This window comes from Maylandia zebra, linkage group LG19, assembly GCF_041146795.1.
Source record: "Maylandia zebra isolate NMK-2024a linkage group LG19, Mzebra_GT3a, whole genome shotgun sequence".
Lineage (NCBI taxonomy): Eukaryota > Metazoa > Chordata > Actinopteri > Cichliformes > Cichlidae > Maylandia > Maylandia zebra.
Genome location: NC_135185.1, coordinates 14,559,336 through 14,580,457, shown reverse-complemented (window position 1 = coordinate 14,580,457; position 21,122 = coordinate 14,559,336).

Below are 21,122 nucleotides of genomic sequence, written 5' to 3'. Positions count from 1 at the left end.
GGGACGATTCATAGACACAGGCCCCTCCCCTCATTAAGAGCCTACAAAGTTGATGTTCACAGCACTCAACAAGAGGAAATATGAGAGTTTGCTAAAGCTCCTGAAATATCAAACAGTTATGCAAATATTGGGAGAACTGGGAGGATGCACACATTAGAGTTAGGCAAGGCAAGGCAAGTTTATTTGTATAGCACAATTCAACAACAAGGTGATTCAAAGTGCTTTACAGAGACATTAGAAACAAGAACAAATAAAAAGCATGATTTAAAATTGATTAAAACAAACAAACAAACAAACAAACAAACAAACAAACAAACAAACAAACAAAACAGTATATAAAATCAAAACAGATAAAATCAGAACAGTAGATAAAATCAGTAGTTAAATGTAAGTTTTGAAATTTAAGCTTAAAGTGTGGATTTGGTGCTTTATTCAAATGCAGCTGAGAACAGGTGAGTCTTCAACCTGGATTTAAATAAACTGAGTGTTTCAGCTGATCTGAGGCTTTCTGGGAGTTTGTTCCAGATATAAGGAGCATAAAAGCTGAATGCAGCTTCTCCGTGTCTGGTTCTGACTCTGGGAACTGATAAAAGACCGGATCCAGATGACCTGAGGGATCTGGATGGTTCATACTGGGTCAGGAGGTCATTGATGTATTTTGGTCCTAAACCATTCAGAGCTTTATAGGCCAGCATCAGAACTTTAAAGTCTATCCTCTGACGGACAGGCAGCCAGTGTAAGGACCTCAGAGCTGGACTGATGTGGTCCACTTTTTTGGTCTTAGTGAGGACTCGAGCAGCAGAGTTCTGAATGAGCTGTAGTTGTCTGACTGATTTTTTAGGTAGACCTGTAAAGATGCTGTTACAGTAATCAAGCCTACTAAAGATGAATGCATGGACTAGTTTTTCCAGGTCCTGTTGAGACATCAGATCTTTTATCCTTGATATATTCTTGAGGTGATAGTAAGCTGACTTTGTTATTGTCTTAATGTGTTTTTCTAAGTTTAGGTCTGCATCCATCACTACACCCAAATTTCTCGCCTGGTTTGTGGTTTTTAGATGTATAGATTGAAGTTCTCTGGTGACCTGTAATCGTTTTTGTTAGTTAGCCACATTAGCTGTCTGTTATGGCTAATAAAATAATAACATATGTTAGAACCAGGTAAATGTTAATCAGAGGTATTTGTCCACCACATTAATAGATTCTGTTAATCTATCAGGATTATTTGTGTCTATAAAATGTTACATTTCTTTTAAAGTCCAAGACAGAAGCACAAAAAAGTCTACTGGCAACTAGAGAGAAACACTAACAACCGAACATACCAGCTCACAGCAATACTTCAGTGAACCTAAAAATATTGTTGTTCCATGATATACATTTGATATTTCAGATTTTTTCCCCTTGTGATATCAAAAATTATACAGATTATTTAATATTTTCCAGAGTATTGATAGTAAGTTTACTTTTTGCTGCCACTGAAAATGTATATATGGTATAAAAATCAGCTGTAGGTTCATTCTGAGTTATGCTGTGAGGTAAAAATCAGTTTATTTCTCTTTTTGCCTGTATTTCTTTAGATTTAGATTTCTTTATGATATCCCTGAAGTCCCATACTGTTTCTTTATAGCCCGTCTGCGCCTCAGCTGAAAAATAGTGTACTGGCATACTTTGGGACAAAATGTATCATATCTACAAAGCAAGCAGACAGTTAATATATTCAGTCACATATATTTTGAATTGTTCAATAACTCAACTCATAAACTAGGAAATCCCCTATGAGTTGTTTTTCAGTTTCCTGTGTTTGCATGTGAATGTGTTTGTGTGTATTCATACAATTCTTCATCTTTAAATCAGTCAGGGAAACGGTAGCAGATGGTCTCTAAACACTTTAATGCTGTGTGTGTGTGTATTTAAAACAGTGTGCAAGAATGATTTAGTTTATCAACCATGCTTTTTTAGCCATAAGTTTAGAAATCTCTCTCTCTGCTGCAGACACAAGTCAGCAGCAGTGTCTCAGATAACTGTGGACATCAATAGTTTGTGAGAAATACTTTAATGGTGTGTGTGTGTGTGTGTGTGTGTGTGTGTGTGCGCACAAGAGTGTCACCTCACAATAATAAGTCTACTGACGTGAAAAGAAAACAGCTGGTGTTCTAACACCAGATTATGTTGTGCGTGTTCAGTGATTGAATGTCCTGTCTAATTTTGCATGGTTGATAAAGTGGATTATTGCTGAGCCCTGACAAACACACACACGCACACACCTGCATGAAGGCATCATGAAGTAAGAGGTTTAAAGAGAAGAGGTAGTTTTTTCTGTACTCTAAATCCAGGCCCTACTAATTCCCAAGCTATGGTTTGTGTTTCTTCATGTTATTTCAAGACCCAAAGCTAAAATGTCAGTATTTTCTGTACTGTGTTTTGGTGCTATGAGCCCAGGAGTGGATGTTATTCTAAGTTATGGAAGAAGAAAATCCACAATGCAATGTGGATTTTATGAGCCAAGAATTGAAGCAGAAGGAAACAACAGATCTCTGTGGACTGATAAAGATGTCCTTGAATGCCCCGTTCTGTGCCAATACTCTTCTAAATTAATTGTAATGTCTTATTTTTCTTTGAGGAACTCTTATAATTAAGCAACTGCTTTCTCTTTTTCAACTGGAAAATTCACCAGCTTTCAAGCTGATGGGCCAACTTGTATATTTACATAACAGCAGTGGATTAAAACATAAAGATCCTTTTCCTTTTGCCAAATTTATTTATTACATTTTTTTATTTCATAAATAATACTTAAATTGTTTGCTAGTTTTGGCAAGGGAAAATCTTTTGTAGTTACATCAGTCAGGACCGTTTCTTCTTCTGCTGCCAAACCAACATTTTTGTGTGTGTTTCTTGTAAGTAAATGTAGACAGGAAAACTGAACTTTACTTCAGTTTTTCTGTGTTTCCCCTTCTTTCTTCTCTACCCACTCAAAGACACACACACCACAACCCACATCTCTTTTGCTTTTCCCCAGTGACTTCTAGTGGCCCCATTAGGGATTTTCCAGTCACACCTCTCAGTCAAACCAAACCTGAGCCACTGGTCTGAAATGGCCAGTGGCCGGCACAACTTGAATGAACTGAACTGAAACGTCACTTTCACTTCACAGTGTTCACTTGTCAAACAAAGAGAAAGCAAGCACAAGAAAAGAAGCCAGAAAGACAGAGAGAAAAGAAAGGGCCACGAGAGGCATAATGAAAAGGTGGACTCACCTAATACTTCCCTGTTCTGTGCCAATAGTCTTCTCAAGCTGACAGAGTTAGTTAGAAATTTTGTTTAAAAAACAAAACAAAACATAGAGATGAACCTATTTCATCAGCCTAGAATTAATCAGAAGGTGGGCGAGATGGATTTAAAAACGGTTGTATCTGCAGACAGTCACTGCAGGGGAATTAGATGCATATTAAGTGTGAAATACAAAGGTGTCTCCTCATCAGCAGTGGGTAAATGACTTGTCGGGAAGACACTAGAATCACCAGCTTCTCTTGTGCCGCTCACATTGGGAATCACAGAAGCTCAAAATTACCAAATTATTATACTTTATTTCTACTTACAGGGGAATCTCTCAACCTCTTTATGATCTTGGACTTTCTATCATTGGGAAGTTTGTGAAGAATTGTTTTATATTATCCTTTTATAACTCAGACTATAATGGAAAAATTCTCACAAGCCAAAGAGATAAAAGGTCAATTCAAAGGTAACTCAAAGTTGTGAATGTTATAGACATTATAAGTGTGCCAAACCCCAGCTCCCTGCAAGGGAAAATATTGCCTTAATCTGGGCATGAGCCAAGCCTCCAGACCAGCTGAAGACCTCAACAGGCTTACTAGACTTGGCTCGTGGTTGGTACCCACAGGTGGACTTGGGGGAAACGATTAAAGTTTCATCACCATAACAACACTTAAGGACTATGTTTTAACATTTATCTCTTCCAAGCAAGTGTTGCTCTTGGAACAGCACTTTCTTGTTTTAAGAGACGGCAAAATATCAGGAGTTTGTTGACATCTGCAGGGGGAATGGGTGGAAGGGTTTCTTTGAACCACTGAAGTGGGCTGCAGGGGATTCCCCGGGCAGTCTTAGGTTTCTTGGCACCAAGGGGCTGCAGGAGAGGAGAGCCACCAGAAACATCAGTGAAATATTAGTGAAGCTGAAAAGAGAGCTTCCCTGGGGCTGTGGATCAATAGAGGGGAGACATGGTGTAGCATGCTGCTTGGACACAAGCCAGGGCCTGATCACCTCTGGTTGGGTCACTCAGGTTAGGGCATTTGAACATCAAAGACGTGATGCACTTGATGACCCTGCGTTCTTCACTGATGATGTGTCCAATTTGCCAATCTGTACAGATGGTCTTTCTTTCAACTTAGCACGTTATAGGCTTACAGGCTTATGTTTCAGAGGTTAAAAGGCAGACTGACGGATTGATCTGACATGGAATTCTGCAAATGGATGAGCTGGGTTTTAAATGTAGCAGGTGACTGATTAGTGGAGACAAAGAACCACCCAGCCACATTTGCACACAGACAGACCAGAGATACAGTAGATTAAAGGAGAGAGAGATTTGGAGAGGCAGGTGGGCAGTGCCAATAAGGAAAGTCATGGTGAAATTGTTCTGGCTGTGGAGAACATAAAAATGTTGCCATCCTTCAGCTTGCTGAAGTCATAACATAAAAAGTTGCGCACTAGAAGGCAGGGATTTCCATAAATACTTTCAAATTGTCACATATGAAGAGGCACAAATGAGCACAAAGACATCATAACAACCCTACAACTGCGCACTTCAAGACCATTTAGTTTTTAGTGTGTCAATTAAACTGTGGCGTGACATGGCTGTAATGCCAGGTAATTATAATTAGCTCAAATTAACTGGCTGATGGCTCATTTAGAGACCGATTTTGAGATTTCTGCTCCACCTTCATAGTTTAAAATACTACTGTGATTGCAGTATATGCCATCAGATATGGAGCTGATATGATTTTCTCAACTGTAACATGTGCTTTGCAGGTATGATGGTATTAAAATGTCTCGTTGGTGCGGCTGAGGAGCAGGAAAGAAATCTCAGTAAAAAAATCCTAAAAAATCTAATCTAGAGTTTAACTCAGTTATAGCTGAATATTAGAATTTTGCATGTGTGCAAATTAAAGCCTAAGTGTGCTCTAAATGACATCAGGTTTGGACAGATTTATATTTCTTATTTATTCAGTGAGACAAACTCTTCAGTAAATTTTTTTCCAAAAAAAGAGCAACATTCTTTTGTTTATGGCCTTTAATGTGGTGCAGGTGTTCTGCTGTTGTTTTAGCAACAGAGATAATTATGATGAGCGAGTGCATAATTATGAAGCACAAACGGATCCAAGTAGTGCTGCAAATCCATCAAAAGCCATTCATATAGCTCTTTGGTGGATGAGTGGGCAAGTGGAGAATCACAGTGACAATAATGCAGGTTGTTATTCATGGTATTGGTTTTATCAATCAAACATTTTTTGGTACATTTTTGCAGGAATAGCAGCACAAATATCTCATGACTACACCAGACATTAATAATGATCTTGCTTGTTATTATTATCTTTACAGGGTTAAAACTGATAATTATTCTTTATTTCTATACAAAATCAACCCTTTAAGCTAATATCTGTAAGTGCATCCTAGCTAGGTTCTGTGACTTTTAACCAAGTGGCTTTTTGGTTAGTCACTGATATTTCCCAGTGCTCGCTTTGGAAAGTTTATTCAAATGTCTGCAGCTGCAAAATACGTATTGGCCACTCCATACTGGCATAATTTAATAAAGTTTGACTCCTGTGGCCTAAATGGCAATGTTAGCACAGGCAGATGGCTGGAAACTGAAGAATGGTTGATGTTCAGTGTTAATCCAAGTTTTATGCTTCTCCTTACTTTTTTTAAAATCAAAAACAAGCTAACCTTCCATTAGAGTAACTATATGCTTTGTACAGAAGATAGAGATTGCCAAAGACTTTGCTTTATGAAGCCTCAACATCAACATTTTCGGTTCATGTTGGGTTTTTCTGGAGCCTAAAGCAACAGTGTTTGGGTAAAAGGATGGAGAGCTAAGTCCTGATTTAATTCATAAATTGTATGGGTGCAATGCACAAATGCAGGTAACTAGTGAGAAGTAAAAGGCTCAAATCATAGCCTCTTAAACTTGAAGCATAAAGGGCTATTCTACTGTGATACTCTATAGCCCAAAACCAACCGCAACACCTAAACATTGTACATTTTTAAAAAATAAAAAAAGTTTAGAGTTTAGTAGAGTGAGCGACTTCAACAAAGTCTACATAGAATAAAACTTTTTTTTTTTTTATCATGCAATACTGTTATTCTAATGTCCAACCCAGATATTCTCAGAGAGACGAGACCTGCAGGCATGAAAGGAAATGCCCAAAGGTCCTGCTGTCAATTAGAATAGGTTTGTTTTTTTAAGCAAACAAGATTTCTTCATAATTTGCCAAGCAGCACTGATAAAATTTGCTTGATAATGCTTTTATGAAGGAGCCAGCTGTGTCTCCATCTGGATATAAAAAATTCTGAACATCACATCATGACTGCTGTCTTTTCCAGCAGCATAATGGTCCACTGGAGGATTGGAAGAAATCTCTGCCTGTTAGATAATATTCCATAGATCACAGCGTATATATGCAGATTGCAGCACAATGATATGGTGTATAGTAAATTATTGGAATATGTCCTAAGATAAATCAACAAAGGATTTACAATACAGAAATGGTTTGAGTGTTGCCGGATTGCTCTATAGATCCTTTGTGTAGTGGATGTCTGTGGCAAATCATTCGCTATTAGTTTTGGCAGGTGCCAAGAGGCAATCAGCATCTCCATAAAGCTTTTAGCAGATGGGAGCGGGAAGTGCTCTGAAAACTCCTGGTAGACTCTGCGTGTACTCTGGACTTGATCAGACCCAGTGTACCAATCACCACCAAAACCAGCAGATGACACGGCTTCCCAAATCATCACAGACTGCCGAAACTTCACACTGAACTTCAAACACCTTGGATTCTGTGCATCTCCATACTCCCTGCAGACTCTAGGACATTGATTTCCAAATGAAATGCAAAATTTACTTTGATGTGAAAAGAAGACTTTGGACCACAGAGCAACAGTCCAGTTCTGTTTCTCCTTAGCCCAGGTAAGATGCTTCTGATGTTGTCTCTGGCACAGCAGTGGCTTCATATTAGGAATGCAACAGTTAAAGCCCCTTTCCTTACAAAATCTGTGTGTGGTACTCTGACACCAGCCACAATCCACTCCCTTCTTGAACTGACCTTTCCTGACAATCCTTTTAAACCTGTGGTCGTCCCTGTTGCTTGTGCAACTTTCCATTCTAGCCCACTTTCCCTGAAGATGCTTTGATACATCACTCTGAGCAGCCAGGCTTTTCAGCAATGACCTTCAGTGTCTTACCCTCCTCATGGAGGATGTTGGTGGTCATCAAATGTCAAGTCAGCAGCCTTCCCCATGGTTGTGCCTGACTGTGCTGAACTATACTGAGAAAAACTCCAAATGAAATATTCTAATAATTCTATCAATCCTGTGTTTTGTATTAAATAGAGCTAAAGGCCATGAATTGTGAAATTAAACCAAAAATAGGCACGAGATATTTCACTTTAAGTTTAATAAATAAAGAATATACAAAAGTTTCCCTTTCTTGAATTAAATCACATAAAAATTAAATATTTTCCACAAATTTCACCTTTTTGGAGTACATTAGTACATTAGTAGGTGCGGGCTCACTCTCCTGTCACTTACAGCCATGTCACTGAACAAGACTTTGTCTATTTGACCTTTTTTAAATCCATAGTTTTCTAAAATGTGGCAAAACCACTCTTCCGTTTGCTTAGTTTCATGGCTATATGTGTGACTGCATGTGTCGGTGTGTCTTTCGGTGTGTGCTGTGACCTTTCTGCCTCACCCTGGCTCAGAGTTTAAATGGAACCTGGGTGTTTTCAAATCTGTCTGGCAACAGGCCTGCCTCACACAATCACGCTATATTTGGCTGTTTGACTTTGGTTCAGTGTGAAAGGTTAACTGTTAATCAGGGTGTCGCTTTGACCGTGGGACAAAGTCATCCTGTTCTAACAACAGTATTACCTACCCTCCTTCTGTCTTTCCTCCGCTTGCAGACTGCTGAAACAGTCGTTGAGAGTTTTTAATAACATTCATTTTAATAAAAACTATTGCGCTGTCAGACACTTGATATGTAGACACAGGGCATGAGGTTTGTCTGGCAGCCAATGAATGTGGTATGACAGAGTCCTCTTTAGGTTATTTAATTTAATGAATTCTTTGTTTTTTTTAACTGTGGAAACTGAGTCAAAACTTTTAACATCGGTATATTCCTGTCCATGAACAATCAAGTGTCAAACTTTTTAAGTCACTGTTAAAGTCTTTGACATGTTTGATGGATTTCTTTGTGTGGTGCGTGACTTTGTGTAATATCATTGCAGCAGTTGAATGGTTAACAGGGGGTAATTTGTTTATATTGGCCCCTCAATGAGAAAGCTAGTTTGCATAATTTGAAAGTGCATGAAATCTGATTGGAGAGATCATAGGGAGACAGTGCTTTGATTGCAGGGTAGAGTCTCGGTAAGGCCGGATAATCAGCACCGTTAGAGAAATGAGGTTTTTAACTGATTAAACTGAAGGTAACTGTAAGAACGGGACTGACATTGGTCTTGTTTTTCACATTCATTTTCTTTAATCTTTGTTTTTATTCATTGTAATACTCTCATTCACTGAAGGGAACTACTAAGGTTTTAAGGTACCGTGGATGCAGAAGCTCATAGGCCTGTCTTATATGTTGATTTAGCTCTTCATTGCAAATTTTCTTTTTAAAGTCATACAGAACAATCAAAAAGTATACTCATTAGCTGTGTACTTCTAAAATTGGTCTAGATGTATGAAAAGATAAATAATACACTGTTTGCAGCAGAATTATGCATAAGCGACCTGTGATGATGTTATGAAAATTGTTGGAGAGACAGAACAAGGACAAAGTATGACTCAAGATCTGTTTTACATTATTCCAAACTTTGAGTCTGCAGAGAGCATCAGCTTTTAAGGCTATTCAACATTAAACTGGACTTTAAATGTATTAAATTCAACTTAAAAATCAATTAATACTCTACATTAATAGCTTTGGCACTTCTTTGGCACTTCTTCCTGACTCTTTAGACATTTTCATGTGTCGTGGAACAGTAACTAGTACAAAGCTTTTCCCAACAGTGCCAATGTAACTTCTTTATTTGTGCTTTTAGACTCACACTGGTTGGAAACTTCTCCTGCCTGACGTTTTACATTCACACACCTTTTTAAAAAAGCTGATTATAATCTGAATCACACTTTTTATGTGTTTATATTTAAGTAAGAGAAAGACAAAGAATTTAAACTGAAAAATATTTACAGGTATACTGCTGAAGGGTTTTCATGACTCGTTCTGGCCTAATGATTGGAACATGGAGACTTGTATGCACATGCTTTCACCAAGTGTCACTTCTCTGTAGCCCGAGGCACTGGCAGTTATGGAGCAGGTACAGGCTGAATTTAGTTTTTTTTGGGTGGATATTTAAAACTCTGAGCCTCACACCTTGAGGGCTTTAGTTTTGTCTACCGGTAGTTGCCAAGTCCCAGGTTTAATTCCCATCTTTACAAATAACTTTTCCTTATCTCCACTATCAATATCAGTATTTTTTTGCATTTATCTGGTTTGTATAACAACAGTAAGTAAAAATACTTTCGGCTGCTCCATTACTGGGATTGGCGCAGCAGGTAGCTCCGCATTTCTGACTGGGGAGATTTTGGGAGATTTGTACACAGGATGCCCTTCCTGACACAGCCTCCAAGGGATTTGTGCCTCATTCTTTCGCTCTTCTGTTAGACAAATGTAAATGTAAACCACTTTTCCTAATGACTTCTAGTATAGCACGAGTATATGAAACTATAACCTCTGGTAGTTCATTCTAGTTTTGTTAGGTTCAAAATAAAAATATTAATTCTAAAGCTGAATGTAACTATGTCCACAAAAGGCTGATGCTCAGTTATTCAACATCCAGCAGGCAACTGTTGCAGCGGTACCTAGGTTTATTCTATTTTGTACTTTCTTTTTTTAATAATGCATCCCCAGAAGTCACTGATGAGGATATGAGAGTAAAATAGCTTTTTGAACAGGGCCCTTTGGCACTCCCAGTGTTTCCTCTGACTACAGATAAGAAAATAAGACAACTCAGGCTGACAACAAAATATTACCGTTAAAATGACAGGAGCAAAGGAATGTTTTCCTGGCATCTCCTGTTATTTGAGCTGGCTAAGTGCGCGTACATTGTATACTAACTTAGAAACTAATACAAGCTTTGCACCAAAAAGAGTCTTTTTTCCCCCTCAAAACCATATCACAAAGTGAAATATGCAGCACAACCTTATATGTGAAAGGAAATGCGTTGTTTGTGGAGCACTTCTGGAAACAATTTATGACAGTCGGGTTTGTAATGCTAGCATCTCTCGTGAGATGTACATGAGCATCAGGAGGAGGAAATTCATACGAACCAAGCTATGTAAGGTTTTTGTCTTTTTTTGCCATTCGTAAGTCAAAATGTCAGGTTATTTTCTCAAAAGTTTGGTTTACACATCTTAAAATTTTGATTGAGTAAGTCTAAATTCGGTGATTCTTCACTTGAAGTTTTGAGATAACTCAAAATCTCACCAGGAAAACTAAGACCAAATAATTATAAAATGGCAGAAACAAGCTTCCATATCAAAGAAATACATTTAATTAATTAATTTTTAATTTATTCTTTCTTAAAAAAATATGTAGTTCCTTTTTGAGTTTAGGCAACAAACCTTCACTACTTGGTGACATTTAGAAAAACATTGGAGTTTTAATATGGTTTTGTTTAGAAAATTCTTGTATTTTTGTTTTCTGTTAAATCAGAGTGGGAGTGAAAATGTTTGACTTTATCTGATTGCATAAAATAATCTGATAAAGAAATTATAATTTAATAATTCTATAAGTGAATCATTAGCTCCACGTTATATGCAATTTACCAGTTAAAACTCACAAGAAAGGCACTCTTTAAAAAATTGAAGGATCATGAGTAACATAGAGACAAATAAAACACACACGAAATTACTTTATAGAGATGAAAACACAGAGATAAAATTATTTCACTCTACTTTTGTAGACTTTATTCAGCAGAGGTCGTCCATGTGAAAAGACAGAATAGAACCGGACATTAGCCTCATCTGAGACTCCATCTGAAACTCTGAAACTGAAAGAAATAGTGCAGATAATACACAGAGAATCATCATCATGTATCCTGCCTCCTGCAGGATATAGCTAAACCACCTACTAATGCAAATGCATTTATTGTAAAGGAAACACTTTTCTGCTGTGCACCCCATGTAAGCAAATGACAGATGGTGAAAATATTCTGACCTTATTGTCTTAGACATAAAAAAAATAAACAACCATGTTTAGACACTGTTAGCAGCGTGACTCCTGTTTTGTGCCTCTTTCAGTTTCTGACTTTGCTCTTATGCCTGAAGGATTCAAGACCTTTTACATGTTGCCTGCCCAGGTGTTTACGTGTGTGCATTTACCTTAAAGGCAAGTGCACTTGTGTGTGTGAGACAGACAGACAAGCCCACCAAAACAGCTCACCGCTGTCTGTAACTGCCTCTATTTGGCAATGAAACTATTTCGGCATCTGAAAACTTAACGCTCCCCACAGTGTCAAAAAGAAAACACTTTGTCAAAACCACTTAGCGCCACAGGACCACGGCAGAATCAGTGCCACACACTGAGCCAACATTTGTGTGATGTTAAACATGGTGTGTACGAGATCACCCACGGTTTCCGTGATTGATTTCAGCCACATAACGTATTGCACTTAAGTAAATCAATGCGCCGTCAGTCAATATTACCCTCACAAAGACACACAAAGCTGAAAATACCACCCTCTCTCTCCTTAATGACTACCCTTCTCCCTCTGTCTCTGACATTAATAAACTAATTTCTCCAGCACTTAGTAAAATTTAGCATCCATCCATTTTCTAAACCGCTCAGCTGGTTCAGAGCACTGGAAAGCACCCTTTACCATTTCATGTATTATTTTTTTCCAGAAAACAAGCAGAGCAGTGGTATTTCAATTTCAATAATTTGCTAAATGATATGAGTGAGTCTGGGTGTTTATTATGAGTGTTAAAAATTGTGGAAAGAAACAAATTTGCCTCTTAACACAGCAAATTGAGTTTTGGAGACTTTACGCATTCGCATAGAGCAGAAACATTTCTAAATGGGAAGCATATGGCCCACCTCCATAAGTTTAATTAGCGCATTAGTGTTTCATGATGTCTATTCTTAAAGGTTAACTGTTTTATTTTTCGCTACTAAAGTACTACACCAAGCAAGGAATTCAAGTCTAGAGTGTAACATTAAGAAGGACTTTGAGTGTAAGTTATTTTCTCAAACCTCCAAGCTGTTTGGTTGTTACTGGGCTATTGAACAAATTGAAAGGAGAGTCTGCTTGGTAATTGTGCCATGATTGGACAACACGTGTAGTTATTATTAGCAAAGCAATAGGCTACAAGAAACCTAAATCTTTCCCCTCTTTGAATAAGTTCTAAAAATCAATAGTCATGGCTCTGGACACACACAAAGTCACTGCACAACTGAAGATTTCTGCAAGCAATAAAACCCACTTTGATTCTGTGATCCCAATTACAGAAAAAGTGAAAAGAGCATAAGACTGTTCTGACAAGAGGAATTAAATTAACTTCATCATAAGACTGCAATTTTCCTGAGATAGAAATACTTTGTAGGCAAACCGTCATTTTAAATAATCCTCCTATTGTAGACAACTGAATATTATCCTTTGACAGCATACTGAAAGCTTCACTGCTCTCAGATATAAGACATATTCAGGATTGAAAAATGTGCCTTAATCCTTCATCGTGTCTACTGGCCAGCAAGGGTAAGAAAATGACCCACCTCTAACTTGATTCATTACCTCAGTAAACACTTTCCAGCGAGTCTCAGTCACTAGTTTCGAGAATTATAGAGTACAGAACGATGTTCATTTTGTGAATTATGGGTTCCATTAAAGCAAAAAAGGGTGATAAAACATAATACGCCTTAGGACAGTGTAATGGGGCTCTAGTTGTGGAGAAAGGACACTCAGAATTCACTTGGTGTGTAATTTATCTGTTCACAGACTTCACAGATGACAGGGCCGATCAGGACGGTGTTCTGCGGAAAAGGAAAGAAAAACTTTTAACTGCACAGATATTTATAGTAACTTCACACTATTAGTAAGTTATCAGACTTAAAATAGAACATTAAGAAGAAGGTTTTCTAAAAACAATGAATATTTCACATAGCTTCACAAACAAATGTAAACATTATAATTGTATAACACCAATATATTAAAGTGGTGATGCGGCAAAAATGTCTCTGGGATGTTCAAGAATTTCTTTAGTGTGTTTCACAAGTTCAACTTCTCACTGGTGTGTAGTCAGTTAGCCATATTTAGTCAGTTTCAGTTCCAAAGCGCTCTTGACTAAAAAGTCAGGTTGTTAAAATGATTTGAAGTGAAAGAGGAAATGGATGGTCTCAATATTTAAGGTGTGATCACGTTCAGCGGCGGCTCATCATCATCTCCTTCCTCAAGGAGAATCCCAGTCACAGGATCGCAAAACTGTCAAAAATCCAGCGTGTATTAAACAGGGTCTCTAATGTATTACGGCCATAATCAATAAATAAATATGTGTATGCTCTGCATCATGCTCTGCTTTATTAAGACGATAGCTGGGAATATCTGCTGGCCTTTTAGTTTTATATGTAAACGTTTTTGATCTTTTAGATGAAGTCACAAAATAATTAATTATGAATAAACCATCAATCACAATATTAAGTATTCATAGCACAGAGCCTCTAACAGAGTTGCTGATAATGAGAGCCAATCTTAGTCATTATACTGTATATATAAATATGTCTTAATAATTTGGTAAACATTTACTTAGACTTCCTGGTTTGTACTTGATGTTTTACTTATTTTAAAAATGATTGATCATTTATAAAGTAAAAAAAAAGTTTTATATTAACAATCATGAATGAACCTTTATAAATTTTATAGAATATAGTCTAATGTGTACTAATGTAGGAGAAATGTTTAAAAATGTATGTATTAAGTATGTGCTAATATCCTCAGTAGTGCTAAATAAAGGCTGGGAACGTGCCAAATAGGCAACTGCCCAACACCTAAGCCTTGCAGTGCCACCACACCCCTTGCTTATACAGCTTAAGCCCCTTAACTCATATAGTTGATTTAAAAAAAAAAAAGGAAAAAAGAAGACGACTGCTTGGTTTCTGAATCACATGTGTGGCAGACTCTTCCTCTCTACCAGTTTTCACTCGATTTCCATTGTTTTCACCTGTGACATGATCGTGTGTGTGTGTGTGTGTATGAAGTTTTGTCTTTCTTTTTGTCAAGGCAATTTATGCTCCCCAGTAATCTGGATTTTAGTTATATTTGAGCTCGCCTAGTAAAGGCAATGAGGGAAAAGCAAACAACAGTTAAAAACTCATTAAATATGAGTGTTGTAATAGGTGCTATAACAATGAAAGTCTGAAGAAACCATTAGGAGGACTCAATGTAGTGCATTGTTTAGATAGAAAAGAAGAAGAAAAAGAGCCTAGTTTTGCATCAACATTTACGAAGCTGATTTAAAAACAGAGATAATAACATCTATAAAAGGCATACATCACACTGACAGAAAACACTGTGGGTTTCACTTTTCACTGAGGTATGACTCCAAGAAGGATTTCTTCCTCCCCCTCAAATTACATTGAAGTAGCTTCCTTGCCTGCTGGCTTTTCTTTGCACCCCTCCGGGGAAGCTTTTGGCTTTCTTATTTTAGTTTGTCCTGCATATTGTTGTTGTCTGTCTCAGAAAACATATCTATTTTCATCTGGATTGCTCACATGCATGTGTTACTGCCTTGTGACATTTCTAATCCATTTTTCAGTGTTTTCACATGATGATATTTGGGATAGTTTGTCCAAACGGCATTTATGATAGACCTACTGCCATTTGACCACAAATCATCTAATTAACACTAAGCCATATTTCCTGGGACTATGCAGTCCATTACAAATATGTCTATATTTTTATTTATATTAATGAATTTACTAATAAAATTAATTGCTGTTGCATTCAGTGGCTGTCCATCCATATGACCATTATGCATCCATCTGATGGATTCCAGAATAATGCACCCTGCTGCACCCTGCTACAAAACTCAAATCATCTCAAACTGGATATGGATATGCATTATATATTATATATTACATAAAACTGTCTATTTTCATACACTTTATTCCATTTTATTTGCAGGTTGTTTAATGTTTCCAATGACAGTACCTCTTTCAGGCTCAAATTATGTAATTAATGTTAAAAACAAATTTAACAGAAAAGACAAAAATTCAGAATTTAGTTTGATTTTTAAAATAAACACTTATCATTGGATATTATAATATGTGTTAGTGGTGTAGTTAAGTGCGCTTAGAATGAGCTCCGGAATATCTGCTCTGATGAGACACTCTTGGAAACTGTGCAAGGACACCCAAACAGGAACCAAACTTCCAACCACATAATACTGTAGATACCTTCTGTGGCATTCTAGGCCTGAGTCTGTGACCCTGAAGTTCGAGTTCTACATTTTAGTTTTCTTTATTATGTTTTCTTCATAGTTTTTTGTTCTCACGACTTTGAGTTTTTAATCTTCTTTTTCTGTGATATTTTTCTCTGGTTTATGAAAATTTTACCGCAAAGTTTTCTTTATAGTTACTCTCTTTTTTAAAAAAAAAAATGTATTCTTGGACATTTGGTTAATTTTTTCCTTTTTTGTTTGATGTTTTATTCTCATGATTCTTTTTGTTAGTCCCTTGTCTTATATCCATGGCATTTAGTTTTGCGTACCCTATCGCATTGTCTCTGATTACTTTCAGCTGTGTCTTGTTACACTGACATCTCACACCTTCCTAATTTCCTCATCTGTGTCATCCCTCAGGTCTTTGTTGCCATAGTGTGTTCAATTTGCACTGTTTGCCCACCTCAGTGAAATCCATGGTTGGATTTTTGGCTTGTTTTCATCTGCCCTTTGGACTTTTGATTTCACCTAAATAGAGATTAAATGTTTGTTCATAACTAAGTCTTTGGATATGCATTTTGGGATCCACTGCCACACTCTAAAGGACAATTATTGGCTCCTGTGTCTAGCAAAATGTTAGTTTCTTCTCCTGGGCTATAGAGAAAAAAACGGAAAATGAGATAAATAATGGACAACAGGCTTGTGCCACTCTATATCTTATACGATAAAGTATTTAAAAACACTAGACTGGAAAAGTGCTGGTTTTGAATGTGACAAGCAGATTATGGGTTTTAATTATAATAAACACAGTAGGTGCTGTAGTCACAAGCATTCATTAAAACTGAAAAAGCATCTTTTTGGTCTTCAGACTTCCTGATGCACGTGTCATAATAAGACATCTAAAAGTTATCACCTCTGTAATGTGCAATTCTTTTAATATGGTTCCTTTTTTTTATCTTGCTCTTTATCTCACTTCATCTCACACTTGGCAGATGTAATTGGCATCAGTTTGGTGCACAATGCAATGCTCTGCCCATCTTCTCATCACAGATGTGTCACAACAGTCTGCAGCAAAGAAGTCTGAGCAGACAGTAAGTAGGCAGAGTATTTTAATAAAGAAAATGCTTATCTGTGAAGTTTGCATGTTTGCTGCAGCCAGCTGGGATTTATTGTCAAGATAGGTTTAATTCTAAGAGGATTAATTCTTCACAAAGCAAAATCACTTAATGCAATTAAACCAAGGAGCACATTACAAGCCACAATTTGTTGTTGTGAGTTTTTTCTGAATATGCGTCACTGAATGAGCTGAATACAACAAGGAGAGAAACGTGATAACAATAATATAGTATGTCCAGTATGGCATCTTATAAAAAAAGCGGAACAATTGCAGTGAAACTGAACACACCTCATATTGAAAGGAGCCAGCTGAGGTGATTTTGACATCTTAGCATTGGGCCTCCTTTTGGAGATATTCTAGGCTCATTCAATTTGGAAAAAACATGGAGGCAAGTGGATTGATTCTCAATCACATCTGGGAAAAACTTTGAAACCCTCACAATATCCTGAAAATCTGGCTGGACCAAAAAGTAATGACTCTTTTCTAACAATGATCCCAGTGAGCCCCAAATGGAAATCCTGGAAATATCTCACCTAAAGGGAAAATGTCATTTTCAGTATTCTTGTTTTCCAGGTCGAACTATTTCTATGGGCACAAGTATTTGTCAGTACTTGTGGATATTTAACATCAAAAACAGAGTATAATAATAATAATAATAATAATGTATTTTATTTGAAATTACAATGTAATTACATATACACACTCATATTAAAGCTAAAATAAAGAGTATCAAGTCAGGTTGTTACAAGAAACAAAATAAAAATTATACTGTAAGTACATTTAAGTAGTGCATAAGTAAGTATAAGTACTGCAAAATTTGCATGATGACATACTACCTAAAAATTTGGCAAGGTAGTAAATACAACAAGCCCTGTATTATCTGACTTGTCATCCCATTGTTCCAGTGTACCCATCTTTTAAGTATTTTAAGTAAATATAAATATTCCGTTGTAATTGACAATCACTTATCTGTTTCAGAATGTGTTTGACCTGAGTAAGTGCACCTGAAATTACTTTTATGACTGTCCGGCATTTCCCTTTCCCAGAAAGTCATAAGTTCAACATGAATTATGAATAAACCTCCATAACGACCCTGCTAATTCTAATATATGCAGTTCAGCATCATAGTGCTTTTATTGTTTTGATTTGGATGTTTTTTGGCTTACCAATCACGAAAATCAGAAATCCAATATTGCAAATTATTAGAATACTAATTCCAAAAGTAGATTCATGCATGTATGAATTAAGTTAGTGAATAGCAAGCTTAAAATCGAATCATCACTTTAAAACAGTGACAGACTCAATTGATATTCTCACTACATTTACCTTCCTCAGAGCAGCAGAGAACAGCAGGAGAGAGCAGAGGACAGATCAAGTGACAGACAGATGAGGCACCAAAGAGCTACTTGAGAGGTGAAGAAGGAAAGAGGATTAAAGAGACACCCCCCCCCCCCCCCCCCCCACCCACACACACACAATACCCCCAAGCAAACAAAAAATAAACAAAAAACACATATCAAAACAAAGTTTACCCAGCGTGTCACAGTTTAAATGTGTCTCTTGTTATGTAAAACAAACAGGCCTGGTCATAATTTTAAAGCATGTAGTGTATGACTGCAAACGTGAGACACTTATCTGATCTGCTTCATAGTTTGCAGATGCATCGCTTTGACCAGAGTAGCCCTGAACATCATCATCATCAAAAGTAAAGGCGTGATACAATTTTATTAGATTAGTGCATAGGTTGTAAATAACCATCTAAAAATTTGACTTGCTGGTGCAATTATGTGTGTAACAGGAACATGAGAGAATTAATAATTTTGTCCTGAATTGTAGGTTAGGACATGTAGTTGCATCTCACTTCCATCGCTATACCTTCATCTCTACAACCGTGTTGTTATTGCTATTTTCGGACTGGTGTGTCAAAGAATTGCAGTGATTTGATGGTAAAATTTAATGGGTCTGTTCAGCAGGGGGGCAATGAGCTCCCTTGTGGAAAGTAATTTCCTGCCATTGGTAATAATCATTCCTTTACACCTGCAGGTAATCCGAAGGTGGAGAAAGTTTACAAGAAAATAAAAAAGAAGAAATATATTCTGTATTTGTGTGTTTTTAAATTAATTTCTTTCCCAGCAGATTTACAACCAACATCAACCTCTCACACATTTAAAAGCTAGAACAGATACATTTAGCAAGCTTTAATGAGAAGCCAAATTCATCACTGTGTAGGCGTCAACGAGGGAGAGTCAAATCTGGTTTACAGACACACACAGATAACAGAGGAATAACAACAGAAACACTTGGTTTTTATTTTTTTGAGTCTCTCAACAGTGTATTGTTGCTATAAACAACAATCTAAGGAAGATACTGTAACTTTTTATGTTTGGAAGATGCAACACAGCAACACACCTAAATCTTTTACTTTTAGTTGTATTAACATTAAATTAATAATAAAAATCTCAGTTATGCACCCTTTCAGTTGAAAGGGTTTTCTTTGAGGTTCTTAGCAGGTAATAAAATTAGGTAAACGAAACCATAGATGAACTACAAAACATGCCATACAAGTCTGTTAAAATTCAAGGTGAGACCATGCAATGCTTAGAGAAACTGCAAAAATTAAAACACTACACTGCAGACTTTACAGGTCTTAAAAGGGTTGGCAGGAGAAAAGCTTGTCTCTTTAAAAAAGAACATGGCAGTGTCAGGGACCTGGGTCTGAGCGACCCATGGTCAATGAGCAGTTATGACTCTTTTTATATGATATGCATTTGTTTCTGCACTTTGCTGCTGTTCCTGTATCTATGGTTGTGTTTATTGGCAGGTGTGTGTGTGTGTGTGTGTGTGTGCGCGTAGGTGTGGCTGGGGCAGGCACCTTCAGGCCTGGTGGGTGTGGCCCTGCCAGGTAGCTGGCCACACCTGAAGATCGTCACACACCTGGAGATCAAGCCTCGTCGGGGAGCTACTTAACAGTGTGGCTGAGCGCTCCTCGACGTGGGATTATTGAGTTAAACTCCACGTTGGTGTTTCTAGTGTTGTTGAGTACAGTAAGTGTATGCCTGCTGGAGTTTAGTGTCCTGACGGCTGCGTCTGTTGTTTTTCCCCAGGAGGAGAGTAGAACACAGAAGGCCAGCAAGCACAGGGAGTGCGGATACACGGGAGCAGAGAGCGCGGAGTACAGACACACATGACACGGGAGTCGAGGGAGCGCACTGGAAATTTTTTTTGTGTTACATTTACTTCACTGTAAATAAACTCACTGTTTACTGCACAGAGTCCAGCATTTGGATCCTTTCTCCCACATCCCCACGGTCTGCCCCCGAAGACCGTGACAGGCAGGATGGCTTTGGTTTGCAAGGTCACACCTGAACAAACCACAAAACGTAGAGGAGGCAAAGGCTGAGATATCTGAGCGTTATGCACAGTGCCATGTTCGAAGGAAAACACTGCAAATCAGCACAAACATAGCAACTATCAAGCACAGTGGTGGAGGTATGATGATTTGGGCTTGTTGTGCAGGGCACCTGGGCCAAAGTATTCTATATAAATATATATAATACATAAATGTTCTATATGAATGAAATATAAATCTGACCAAAAGCTAATAGCTTGGTAAACTTGCTCCACAAGTTTTTTTTTTCTTTTTTATTATCTATTGAATCATGGTGTGTCCTTACGTTTTTCACATACTGCTCCTGGAATTTGGTTTATTTTTGTTAAATAAGTAATGGCATGGTGAAATATGTCATCTGTTGTGGTTCATCTCAAGTTGTATTGCCTAACCTTTAGATAAAATAAAGACACAGCCGCAGCTATAGTTGCGCTGGATTCCACACTTTTAACATTTGTGTTGTAATACATGTTCACATTCAGCATAAACTTAAAAATATTGTTTTGTACAGTGTAAAAGAACAAAACAAACTAGTATTCTTCCTCTATTGCTTCACTAAATTTCATGAAATCCAAACGAAACAGTACTGGACACAATCAACAATCTCAAAATCTTGCTTGACATGCAGGTGGAATATGAAACTGCAGATATTTTAATGAATGCATGTTTTCAAACACGACATCTCTATCCCTGTTTATCAGACAAACAAATAGGACACACCAGGTGCATCTTCATGTCCATGGTCTGACAGTGTGTATGATTTGACACCTCTTTTGATTAAAGGAGGTTTCCTGCAGTGCAGATACTGCAGCTATTTGCTTCCCTGCTGAGGCAAACCCCAGTACACGGCATGCACTCTGTGAGTGTTTATATATGTGTGTATGAACAGGATGAAATAGTACTAAA